We start from the raw sequence: 14,000 nt of genomic DNA on the forward strand, positions 1-14,000 counted from the left end.
CCTGGAAGACACTCCTGGCTACCCTCCCATGGGACCCCTCAGGTTGTCAGGAACTCTGCTTGGGGGCGCTGATAGGGGTAGAGGGAGGAGCACAGAACACAAAACATTTCTTTTGTTGTTGTTTTTATATTTGTATAGAGGGAGGCAAGGAGAGAGAGAGAAACATTATCAGCTGCCTCCTGCACGTCCCCCACCAGGGATGGAGCCTGCAACCCAGGCACGTGCCCTGAACAGGAATCGAATCAGCAACCCCTGGTGCATGGGACGATGCCTAACCAGCTGAGCCATACCAGCCAGGGCACAAAACATTTCTTCTGAAAGAAATTTTCTTCCCAATCTCTGCCACTCGTTTGGCCTCTGAACCTTCTGATGGTCAGCGAGTCGTTGGGAACCAGTTCTGAGCCACCTCCTTTGCACATCCTGCTTTGGTGGCCAGCATCTCACCATGAAAAATGGGAGAATTGGCACTCATCATCTTAAGGAGTTCAGCTGAAACTACAACCAAAAGGGTCCCCTTCACCATCCCTAAGAAAAATAATTGTAGCTGCCCTCCCTCCTGTTATTATAAAAAGTGATCATCCTGAGGACTCATAGGATCCTCGCATGCCGTCCTTACAATAACCCCATGAGCTGGGTACTATTGTCATCCATACTGTAGAGATGAAGAGACTGGAGTGCGGAGAAGTGAGTCTGCAGCAAATCACACAGTTGGTAAAAGATCAGAGGTTCACAACTTTATCTCTCTCACCAGAGAGGATTTGGGAATTCAGAACTTTGACTATCAGGGGACTCTACTCATGATAACCATTGGGGGCAGTCAATCGCACCCTCTATATCAGTGGTTCTCAACCTTGGCTGCACATTAGAATCACCTGGGAATCTTTTTAAAATCCTGATTTCTGGGCCTCATCCTCCGGAAATTCTGTTTCTTTGTTATGGGGTGGGGGCCACAAATTAGTAACAAAGAAACAGAATTTCCGGAGGATGAGGCCCAGAAATCAGGATTTTAAAAAGATTCCCAGGTGATTCTAATGTGCAGCCAAGGTTGAGAACCACTGCTTATATCGAAGTTTAGAGCCAGTTGAGGGATGAAAACATCGGCTCTATTGCTGGAAAAAAGCTGGGTTGAAGAATGCAGCTGAACTTACAACCAGATAAGTCTTTCAGCTCTTTCTCCTCTGAGTTGAACCTACTTCCCCACCCTACCTGCCCCAAACCCAGCAGTCAGAGGCCCACTGTAAGAGTGGAGCCCAAGGGCACCTGCCGGAGCCAGAGGCATGCACAGAGGGGGAAAGTGCAGTCCCCTCAGGAGTCAGGCAGATTTCAAAGCAGAATGTGCTTCCGTTCCCTTCCAATCGAAATCAGGGTCCAGGCTGAGGGTCTGGGCTGTGGCAGTCTGGCCAGCCGGCCCACCCACCTGCTCTGGGAGAGGAGAAAGGCAGGGGCCGAGACAGCGGACGGTTACTGTGCTAGACCCGGGCTCTGCTTGGAAGGAAGATGCTGAGGTCAGAGGAGGGGCCTAAAGACAGAACTTTGGGGAAGGGAGAAACTTGGAATTCTTCATATATGTGCCCGTGGCTTTGAGAGGCTGGCCTACAAACGGGAAGTTAACAGAAAGAGAGGAATCAGCAGAGGAAATTCCAGGTTTTCCCTGCGTATGTGGCACACAGGATGGTTCAAGGGCCACCCCATGTGTTTCTACTTAGCCCTGCATCTTGCCTCTTGCCTTGACTGTGGTACCAGGCCTACGGGACCTGTAGCAGTTGAGTGTGAGGTTGCATCCATGTTCATGAAAGCAGTCAGAGATTTTACCCGGGTCTCATTAGCACAAAATGTCCAGTGAAGCTACCATAGCCACCCTAGCCCCATCCCTTCTTACATTTCTATGGCTGCTGGAACAATAACCACAAACTTAGTGACTTATAACAACATAGATTTATCTAACGATTCTCCCGGTGAGAAGTCCAAAATGGATCTCTCTGGGTTAAAGGAGGGTGTCATCAGGGCTGTGTTCCGTTCTGGAATCTGTTTTCTTACCTCCTTCAGCTTCCTGAGGCTGCCCACATTCCTTGGCTCACGGCCCCTTCCATCTTCAAAGCCAGCAATGGCCAGTAGTCTTTTTCACATCACACTGCCTGGTGCTAGTTTTCCTTCCTCTTCCATCTTTTAAGGACCCTTGTGATTACACTGGGCCCACCTGGATAATCCAGGATAATTTCCCTTTTTAAGGTCAGCTGATTAGGAATTAAATCTGCAGCCTTAATTCTCCCTTGTCGAGGAACACAACACATTCAGGAGTTCTAGGGATTAGGACATGGGTACCTTTGGGAGATCATTATTCTGATTAGCACACTCCCCTCCACCCTGCCAAGTGGTGGCCGGCACATGTGCACCCACAGACCCGACACACACACACACACACACACACACACACACACACCCTACCTAAAAAGTCCCAGAGAACATCTACTCTAGGAGGTCACTCATACCGAGTGGTTTCTATGGCTATTATATATGGTCCTTCTTCTAAATGAGGCTGATTTTCACTTTTTCTGACTTCAGAGAGTCACAGCTGGCTGGTTTTTAATCTTATATAAAGTTGGAAATGCTTTGACCCAATTAGGAACAGTATGTTGCACTGAGATGCCACCTCAAGCCAGTTATTTATCTATTAGCCCGTGTCACTGAGCGGAGCCCTGTCTTGCCTGCCCCCTCCCAGAGGTTGTAGCCCAGCCTCCACAGCAGCATCTGCAGGGCTCGAGCTGCTGCCGCGCCGTGGAAGTGTTAACTGCATGATTAAAGATCATGAGAAGAAAGAAAGATTCTATATTTTAAAAACCCCACAGTTATCAATCTTTATTATAAAAAACATATGTGCCTCCCCTTCTGCGGTAGACTGTTCCTGACTGGGTATATGTAAATCAAATTCTTTATAAATTGAGTCATATTTTAAATGCACTAGGGGAGCTGGCTATTTAAAGGGATCCTGCTGTGAATCTTCTTGTCAAGCCAAGAGGCTGTTTGTGATGCTAATTTTCACCCCTTAATTTGTCTGTGTTGTAGGTGCAGATTTTCATAAAATCCTCCAAATTCACAAACCAAAGCAAGGCACACCTGTCTCTTATTATTTCAAGGATATCTTTTTCAGAAGAGCTCAAAGAGCTGTCATGTGGATTATCTCATTTATCTTCCCAATGTTCTTCCAAAGGAGTTTGGGGCCGTCATTATCCTCAAAGGAGGTGTAACTGTCCCCCAAACAGCCACTGCCTCGCAGGGGGCCCAGGAAAGGAGGCGGTGCTCAGATGAGAGCGATTTATTTTCCAGTTAACAAAGGCTCTGTCCTGGGAGCGGTGCTCTGGGAAGTTTTCTCTAAAGCCCAGAATATGCTTTTTTTATTTGTTTGTTTTGGGGCCATTCTTTGTCACTACTGTACAGATAGAGAAAGCGAGAAACAGGTGAGTTCAGTGCTTACTATGTTTTAAATGTTTACTGAATGTCCACTATGCACAAGAGGAGGTTTGGGAGTTGGGTAGGGTGCCAAGACAGCTGACTCGGGCCTTGACCCGGAGCCTGCCCCCTAGTGGAGGTGACAGGTATTGACAACACCTGGAATGCAACCTTAGGAAACATGGATACCTTCAGCTCTCTCCCACAATTTTCTTCTCCCAAGCTTATAAATACGACCTCATTCAATCCTCCCGACACTGTAAAGTGGACTTTGGTTTTACTTTTCGTAGCACACGGAAATTGAAAAGATTAGTGATTTTCCAAAGGTCACATGGCAGGTGGGTGAGGAGCTAAGGCTTAATTCCAAGCCTGTCTCATTCCACAAGCATGTGCTTCACATGCCGAAATTATTGAACATAGGCATGAGGAACGGGCTTTGTGGGTGTAGTGGCAGGAACAATGGATTCTGACTCTCGGGATTAAAGAAACCGTCCCAGAGGGAGGCTGTCAGAACCAGGCCTTGAAAGATGAGAAGCATTTCTATTGAGAATTGGCAGAATAAAATGGGCAAAGGCATGAAAGTATATATGAATAGTCTTGTGTGCCCAGGTTCCTAGAGAACTATAGTAGTAAACAAGGCTAAAAGGGGACTGAGGGACATATTATAGAAGGTCTAAATGTTTCATTAAAGGAGCAGAAACTCCTTCCCACAGTGGTAGAAAGCCACTAAGACTTTTTAAAAAAATATATATATATATTTTATTGATTTCAGAGAGGAAGAGAGAGAGAGAGAAACATCAATGATGAGAGAAAATCATTGATCGGCTGCCTCCTGCACGTCCCACACTGGGGATCCAGCCTGCAACCCAGGCATGTGCCCTGACCGGGAATTGAACCATGCCTCCTGGTTCATAGGTTGATGCTCAACCACTGAGCCATGCCGCTGGGCACCACTGAGACTTTTTGAGGGAGGGAGAAAATTCTCTTGGGGAGACAATTCTGTCATTGATGTGAAGAATGAGTTTGAGTCACAATATCAAATCTTGATATGTAAAGTAAGACAGTATTTTCTCCTCTAACAGAAAGAAAACAAAATCTTTTGTACACTGCCCAAACCCCTGGTGAGGAAAGGGGCAATCAGAACTGGAAGCTATGTTGCCTGACTCCAAGAGTAATCCTCTCTCCCTGTTATCAAACGAAACAGCTGGAGCCTTGAGTAAAAGGAAGGTCCTGGCTGAAGCCACCACTGGCTGGCCTCCCCACCTGTGCCCACCACTGCCAGGCAGAGGAGTGAGTCTGTATTTCTCTTCACCCTCTGATATCTTCACGGGTGCTGAGGATGGGGATGTGTGGCCAAAATCTAACTCTTGCCTTCTAAGCTGACAATCCTCTAAGCCAGGGGTCCGCAAACTTTTTAAACAGGGGGCCAGTTCACTATCCCTCAGACCGTTGGAGGGCCGGACTATAGTTTAAAAAAAAACTATGAACAAATTCCTATGCACACTGCACATATCTTATTTTGAAGTAAAAAAACAAAACGGGAACAAATACAATATTTGTATTTGCATGTGGCCTGCAGGCCGTAGTTTGAGGACCCCTGCGAAACCTTAGAGTCTAATGCATCTGTTGTAAGTCATTCTTGCTGTCTGTCCCAAGCTACAACAACAACTGGGCTCAGCGATGCCTCTGGGATGGCATGTCAGGCCAACATAATGACACTGAACTTTACCTCTTCTTCTAAGACTCCTTTATTAGACTCATCCCAATGGAGTTCCAAGGTCTTTGAGCTGTAAAACCAGAGAAAGGGAAGATGGTGACAGCTGGCAGGGTCTGAGGCAGGAAGAGAGCCTCAGGTCCCCTTTCTCATCCATACCTGCCCACCAAAGTTCGTCAATCTTTAATATCCACCCTTCAAACCACTATGCAAGGCCATGGGGGAGGAGGAGTGAAATAAGGTGTATATTTTCCCTCAGTTTCTATTGTTTGGCTTGCAGCATAATTCCTGCATTTGTTAAAGATCTGGGGGATCCCGGAAGAAAGGAAATTTAAGTACAAAAGCCATTATAATCATAATGCTATTAGCAGTAGTGGGTTTGGCGTGAGGCCTGGGCCACCCAGACTCCTGAGGCCTCAGTGACTGAATGGCAGTCTGATCTGTCAGCCAGGGAGGGGCTGGGAAACCTCCCTCCACACAAAGGGAAGGTTGGGGGCCCCGGGGGGAGATGAGCTGGACTGGGGCCGGGGAGAATGCAGAGCAGGTGCCACCTGTGAAGGGAGGTCTCTGGGGGCAGGAGGATGCTGGGCTCCCACAGCCAGAGGTTTATCCCTTTGGCTTCAGGCCCTGGACACACTGCAGAAGCTCAGCTCTGCCCTCCCCCCAGGGGAGGCTGGACTCACTCGTCCGGGTAGCTCTCAAGCCACTTTGCAGAACGTCCCACAGTGCAGAGGGAGAGCGTGTGAACAGTAAGCCACAGAGGGCAATGAGGGGATGATGCGAGGAGGGGCAGGGATACTGGGCGACATCTAGACTTTGCTGGGTTCTCACGCTCCATCTGGGCCAAGGCTGCTCCGTGTGGTGCCTGGGAGGAGACATAGGCTGCTCAGCGCCTCCCACCACCCCAGAGCAGGCTGGACAACCTCCTGCCATGGTGGCTGCGGTGCAAGGGCAAGGTTCGCACCTGCAGACCTCGCTAGGATCAAAGAGTCCTGGGAGAATTCAAAAGATACCGTGGCTGACCTCGGGGAGCTGCGGCCTGGGGCTTGGCCGGCACCCACCCTCAGCGTATTGATAAACAGACCCAAGGCACCTACAGTGATTTCTCCAAACATGGAAGCTGGGAATCTGGTTACTCTTCAGACAGTAACAAACTACCGTTTATTGGTGTATCGACCTGAGAATGAAGTATGAAATAACAATAGGAGGAAGCATAAAAAAGAAATTAAAAAAAAATTTTTAAAAAGGCCTAAGCATGCCCCTCCCAACTAACTCCCAACAGGAATCCTTCGCGTTGGAGGGAGGCCCTGCGGAGTTACAGCCACAGCTGTAGCCCAGATGGATGAGTGCCACAGCTCAGGGTCTCACTTCTCCTGCTGCCAAGCTCGGTGGGGCTGTAGGAAAGAGGCTGACAGAGACATGTGGCAAGGCTTTCAAAACAAACCCTCTCCCCTGCCCATCACAGCTGTCAGAGCTTATGTCGGACAATGATTAGCAGCTGGAAATCTGCAGTCAGGCATGGACCTGAATCCTGCCTTTGCCACGTCCCAGCTGTGACTGTGGGAAAGTGGACCTCTGTGAGCCTCATTGTCCTCGTCTGTAAAATGGGGCTAATAGTACCTTCCTGGGAGGGTTAAGAGGATGAAATGAGATAACAAATGCAAAGCACTTAGCATAGTGCCAGCGGATGGGAAGTACTCTACTAGTATATATGGCAACAGTTTATCTCCTTCAGAAACAATATGTTGAGAAGGCATTGCACTCAAAGGCTCCCACTGCTCCCTCATTACCTCTAGAGCAGTGGTTCTCAACCTTGGCTGCACATTAGAATCACCTGGGAATCTTTTTAAAATCCTGATTTCTGGGCCTCGTCCTCCGGAAATTCTGTTTCTTTGTTATGGGGTGAGGCCACAACATTAGTAACAAAGAAACAGAATTTCCGGAGGATGAGGCCCAGAAATCAGGATTTTAAAAAGATTCCCAGGTGATTCTAATGTCTAGCCAAGGTTGAGAACCACTGTTCTAGAGCCTGTGTCAGGGAGGCCTCGCCATGCAGGAGGGTCAGTTCCGATTTCCTTGGAAGCCCCTTGAGCTATTGACTGAGCCTTGGTTTGGGCTCTTGCTTCCAGTCGAAAAAAAGATACAGATGGGATCCATGAGAAACAGGTGGGCACCGTTGTTTAAGCCATCCGGCCGGAAGAGTCCACGCGACCACAGGCTACACATCTCAGAGGGGCAGCACGGCCCGTGGGGCGGAGCAGGATGTCCCAGCAGCTGCAGTATCCAGCAGTGCCTCCCTCCAGAGCTCCAGAGACTGCCCAGGCGGGGAGCAAGGAGCCCTCTTGGCATTAAACCCAGCACAGTAAGGTATCGGGAGTGCCCAAGGCACAGCGGGCCTGGAGAAGTTCTGGGTGAACTGTGCTCACTGTGGAGACAGTTTGGACCCACGGCTGCGTTCCCGAATGCCATTGCCATGGGCATCCCAGGGCCATAGTGAGGCCCACCCCCAAGTCTTCTCGCCCAGGAAGCCTTCGCTGGGGCAGAGCTCACGCCTTCCTCCGGAAGAGTACATCCAGAGACCTTTTCTTCCCACTGGCCTCGCCTCTTCCCCAAAGGTATTTCAGAGAGGAATTTGCCAAGAATGGAACATCTAAGAGACGACAGTAAGGAGCCCGCGGGAGAAAACAGATAGTGTTGGAGGCAGGCTCTCCTGGGTTCAAATCCGGGCTCACGATTTCTGTTTCGAGGCCCTCAACGGCTCACTTAACCTGGCTGAGCTTGTCATCTCTTCTGTACCCTGGGGCTTCGGTCCAGTGGTTCTTGAAGGCTGTGTCAGCCACCTGGAGGGCACAGCCGTGGGCAAACTATGGCCCGCGGGCCGGATCCGGCCCGTTTGAAATGAATAAAACTAAAAAAAAAAAAAAGACCGTACCCTTTTATGTAATGATGTTTACTTTGAATGTATATTAGTTCACACAAACACTCCATCCATGCTTTTGTTCCGGCCCTCTGGTCCAGTTTAAGAACCCATTGTGGCCCTCGAGTCAAAAAGTTTGCCCACCCCTGGGCCTTAACAGAAGACTGGCCCTCCCTAGAGGCTGGGGCCTATGAATTGGCCTTCAACCAGTTCCCGGGTGATCCTGATGCTATTGGGCCAGTCAGGACTGCATTTTAAGGACCACTCATGGCAACTGCTGGTCTATGTGAGAGCCCTTGTTCACTGGGAGGAGCAGGAACATGGCGGGCAGGGCGTTAGAGTTGGTGGACGAGGATTGCGAGGGCTGAGTCAGCCCACCTTCCTGTCAGCTTCCTCAACTGTAACAGGATAAGACACCCACCTTCTGAGTGAGAATCTAATGAGATGGTGAGTGTGAAAGTGCCTTGTAAAGTACAGCGTTCTATAACATTGCAAAGGATAGAACACGAGGATTATTCTAAGGGGTTAAAGTCCACAGTAGATGGAGAGGTCTGTAGTGGAGTGCCTGACACATAATGGGGCTCGATAAATATTAATTTATATTAAAAAAATACCCCCAAACTAAAAATAGCCACTGACTCCATGCCAGAGGTTCCTGTCTCTGTCATACATTAGAACAAAAATTGGTAATAAAGTTACAATACATGAAACTCATATTCCCGTTGTGGGTGGCGGGGACCTCCTCCTTGGCTTCTGCTCCAATTCATTATTCAATCCTTTTACCGTGGAGCCCGGCCGCGCAGTGTGGAGCCAACTGTGGATCTTGATAAGAGGAAAAGGCTGGGCTCTGTTTCCACTTTGCTCTTGGCAGTCCTCAGGCCTCCAGGATAACTTTCCTACAAAATGAACAGTGTCGGCTCCCAGAGAGACCAATCTAATTCCATCTTGTCCACTCGGAAGATCCGTATCAAACATTACAGACTGTCTGACTGCAGGAAGAGCCATCTGATTCCACCGGGGTTTGACTCAGTGTTTAAATGATCAAGTAGGGAGCCATTAGCATGGTGGAAATAGAGGCAAAATATAACTGGCCCACTTCTTAAACATTGTTCTTGTCTAAGGCTTTCCTTGAAGAGCCCTCATATGAGATGAAGACAAGAGAGGACAAGAGTGAGATAGAGCAAGAAAAGGAAGCCTAAAGCCAGTCCACCCCCTCCTTTAAAAACACAGGAATGAACCAACCTCCTGCGTCTTCACTGTTAATGAGCATGAGCGTCTGATCAGATAACCATGCTATGCAAAGGGAGCTAACTACCAATCCTGTGGAAAATTTAAATTATTTTTAAAGGGAAAACCAAAACAAAACAAAACACCTCTCTGGTTACTCTTGGTTGAATAGAACGTCACTTATTTCCAGACAGGCATCTTCAGAGAGGTGCTGCCCACTCCAAACGCAACCACTGTTACCCGGAAAAGGTGGACTTCCGCCAGTCAGTTTTGCAAGATGCTGAAAACATCAGTTTCTAACACATAAGGCTAAAGCCTTTCTACATTGTTTCTTACCTCTCGACCTGACGTGTTATTAAGCCCCGTGAGCTATGGACTGAGCCTTGGTTTGGGCTCTTGCTTCAAGGAGAGAAAAAAAATACGGATAGAATTCATGAGAAACAGGTGGGCACTGTTGTCGACGCCACACAGCTGGAAGAGAACGGGGGCACGCAGAATCAGGAAAATGGTATTGGCACGAGCACTTTAATAAATCTCTAGGGATGCCACATGAAATACCCAGATTTAGGTCAATTTGGTTGACATGTGTGAAAGAGAACCAAAGTTTAGAAAACTGGTGACTTGGGGACTGTAGGTATACCCTTGGCCAGATTTTAACACTCAATTAGATGCAAATTAGAGCTTTGATCTGGTACTTTCAGAAGGCACAATCTTTTTTTTTTTTTAAATCACAAACTAGGTGTCTAAGTGTTAGAGCTTCTTTGATGTCTAGTTTCCGCCAAGAGCCTGAGTGACTGACTGCTGGCGTTTCTGGCCCCGAGATCCATCTGCTTCTCCCCAACTTTATCCCTACTTCCCTTGAGAACCACAGTGGCCTCCTCCTCAGAGGTTTTCCGATTCCTGGTGTTCAATCTGAGTCCGTTCTCCCCGATGCTGCAAGTACCTTTGAAAAACTCACTGAGACTACTTCATCCTCTGCTTACAACCCCCACCACCCATAGATTAAAATACAAACTACTTAGCTTAGGGTTCAAGATAGAAAGATCTCCGTGGGGAGCACATAATCCCAGGAGGACGCAGCCCTGAGATTCCTGTGCTCTAAGGAAGGGATAATCCATGCATATTTATCTTAAACTAACTTTTATGGGTGGGGCCCCCACATATAATACTGGTTCTACATGATTTCAAACAATCTATACTAATAAAAGCCTAGGTGATCCTCGCGCGACACCCTTACATCATCACACGATGGCCACCCTCACATCATCAGAAGATGGCCCCCACAAGATGGTCGGCAGGGGAGGGCAGTTGTGGGCGATCAGGTTGGCAGGGGAGGGCAGTTGGGAGCAGTCGGGCTGGCAGGGGAGCAGTTAGGTGTCAATCAGGCCAGCAGGGGAGCAGTTAGGGGGCAACCAGGCAGCAGGCAGGTGAGCAGTTAGGAGCCAGCAGTCCCAGATTGTGAGGGGGATGTCCCATTTTGGAGAGGGTGCGGGCCAGGCTGAGGGACCACCCCCCACCCGTGCACGAATTTCGTGCACCAGGCCTCCAGTTAGTTTATAATGAATTCTGAGAACACAACTCATTTGTAAAATTGGGACTATGTGTAGACTTTGTGTTTAAATGACTTTGGAATTAAAATAGCATTAAAAATGACATCTGGATGTCAACAATGCTGCTCCTAAAAAACCTTATCATTTTAACCTCTGAACCCAATCAGGTGTCTAGAGAAGTGTGAGGACACGCACTTGTCATGGGGTTAAGCCTATGAGACAGATATGGAGGTTTATATTCTAGAGCAAACGAATAGGCCCTAGGTGTCTAAAACATGATTACGGGGCTAGGTTGGTGCTTATTTTAATACTAAAACTAAGAGATTAAGTGAATTAAATTAAAAGGTCCCGGGGTGCTTGTGGTTATGACTCCTTACAACAAAAGAGGTGGTTTATCAGTAAGGTGGAGCTTTCTGCACAATGGTTTGTATTTCTTCATGTCCTCTCTTCTCAACCAGGAGAGGCCATGCCTCCTGTTCCTCTTTCATATTCCTCATGCCTGACACGTGTTCATGGATTATTGAGGGGATATACACTTCAACACAGTATGCCCAAATAGATAATTCCTCACCTTTTTCTTTCATATTTATCATAGGGGGTGAAGTTAGTACTTCTTTAGTACTTCAGGAACAGGCACTAAGTAAGTACTAAGTAAGCTTACATATCCTCAAACTAACTTGATATTAGTGTTATTCCCATTTTACAGATGAGGAAACTGAAACTTAGGAAGGTTAATTTGCTCAAAATCAGAAAGTTGTAGCACTCCAGAGCCCATATTCTAACTGCCATATAAATGGCCTCTCCCTTTACAGCCTCTCCTAGATCTCTCTATGCCTTGCAATTAGATCCTTCGAAAGTGGTCTAGCTGTGAGAATCTCTGCAATAACAGTACATGGTGAAGGACTGTAGGGAAAAGGAGGCAGCACTAAATCACATGGGAATAGGAGAGCAAAATGTCTGAGATCTCGATTTTCGAGGTAAAAATCAAGTTTTTCCAAAAAGGGGGTTGTGATGATCTGGTTTTGAATAAACACATGGCCAAAAGGTGAGAAGAAAGGAATAACGACCAGCCAACTCTTAGGGATTATCTTTTTAAAAAAAAAAAATGTTTGTATTGATTTTTAGAGAGAGAGGAAGGGAGAGGGAGAGATAGTAACATCGATGAGAAACATCATCGATCAGCTGCCCCCCATCCTCCTTCAGGGGTCAAACCTGTGACCTCCTGAGTTGAAACTCAACCACAGAGCCCACCGACCAGGCTCTTAGGGATTATCTTTTCATGAATCCCACAGTTACTGTTTTCAAACCAAAAAATAATCTATTCAAGGGAATTTATTCTCTCATAGAATGAAATAGGTGAAAGGCAAAGACAAAAACAAACCCTTCCTACATTTTTTCCTGTTGTTTACCTTCCTCACTGATGTTAAGTGCTAAATATCAAATCTAGAAGTCCATTATACCTTAAACAGCTCCTTGAAATTTTCTTATCTATTTAGTCTCATGCTATAAGAATATAACAAACTGAAAAGAGAATAGTGACTTTATAAAAAATTTTCCTTGTTTGCTCAACTGGTTACTCCTAGAATAGAAAGAGGAAAAGTCTGCATTTTGAAGTAAATTTTATTGTAGACTAGAGGTCGGTGCATGACATTCAAGCACTGGGGGGGGGGGGGGGGGGGGGGGGGACCCTGTGGTCCCTCAGCCTAACCTGCACGCTCTCGCAGTCCAGAACCCCTCAGGGGATGTCCGCCTGCTGACTTAGGCCTGCTCCCTGTTCCCCAATGGGTCCTTAGCGCTGTCGTGAAGGCGGGAGAGGCTCCTGCCACCGCTGCTGTGCTCACCAGCTGTGAGCCCAGCTTCTGGCTGAGTGGTGCTCCTGCTGTGGGAGCACACTGACCACCAGGGGGCAGCTCCTGCGTTGAGTGGTTGCCCCCTGGTGGTCAGTGCACGTCATAGCTACCGGTTGTTCCGCTGTTCAATTTGCATATTAGCCTTTTATTATATAGGATGCTGCTTTATTTGTTGTTTTGTTGCAAGGAGCCACACTTGTGCTCTGTGGTGACAAAGGTGGGATGAGGTGTAATGAAGACAAGGTAAGGTAACAGTGGGGGGAATTCCTCCAGAGAAAAATGAGTGGACAGTGATCTGAAATTTGCATTTTTTCATTGTTACTACTGGAAGAAAATTCAGATATTTCAACTGCTGCTTAAAAAAAAAAAAAAGAGCTGGTGCCCCATCGGTGTGGCTCAGTGGGTTAGAGCATCGTCCTGTAGGTTAGAGCATCTCAGGTTTGATTCCCGGTCAGGGCACATAACCTGGGTTGCAGGTTTGATCCTTGTCCCTGGTCAGGGAGTGTGAGGGAGGCAACCGATTGATGTTTCTCTCTCACCCCTCCCCTCTCTCTGTCCCTCTCTCTCTCTCTCTCCTCCCCCTCCCTCCTCTCCCACTTCCTCTCTGAAATCAATGGAAAAAAATGTCCTTGAGTGAGAATTAAAAAAAAAAAAAGCTGGTGATGATAACAGTACAGTGAAAATGTGTGGGTTTAGGCAACAATCACTGTAAACTAACTTTATTTTTCAGATAGTCTAACAACCTTTAATTCTAACATGATCAACTATTTTAAAACTCTAAGGCAAATGTCCTCTTTTCTTTTTTAATCCTCACCCTAGATATGTTTTTATTTGAGAGGGAGGAATGGGAGAAACATCGATTGGTTGCCTCCCATATGCACCCCAATGGGGGATCAAAGCCACAACCTAGGTATGTGCCCTGATTGGGAATCGAACCCACCACCTTCAAATGTCAGGAGTGGGGCTGGCCACCAACCGCCACGGCCCCTCCACCGCACTGGCCCAGCCCGATGGACCCCCATTGGGGTGGGCCGGCAGGACCCCACCCATGCACGAATTCGTGCATCGGGCTTCTAGTCCTATCTAATAAAGAGGGAATATGCAAATTGACCATCGCACCATCACAAAGATGGTGGTGCCCACAGCGGAGGTGGGATTTCCATAACACAAGATGGCTGCGCCCACAGCAGAGGCAGGGTTTCTGTAACACAAGACGGCTGCGCCACAGCAGAGGCCGAGTTCCCATAATGAGCTTTAATGAGCAATCAGCAGGGACTTGAGGCTGCGTCCCCCGC

The sequence above is a fragment of the Myotis brandtii genome, unplaced genomic scaffold (genome assembly GCF_000412655.1).
Source record: "Myotis brandtii unplaced genomic scaffold, ASM41265v1 scaffold90, whole genome shotgun sequence".
NCBI classification, from domain to species: domain Eukaryota; kingdom Metazoa; phylum Chordata; class Mammalia; order Chiroptera; family Vespertilionidae; genus Myotis; species Myotis brandtii.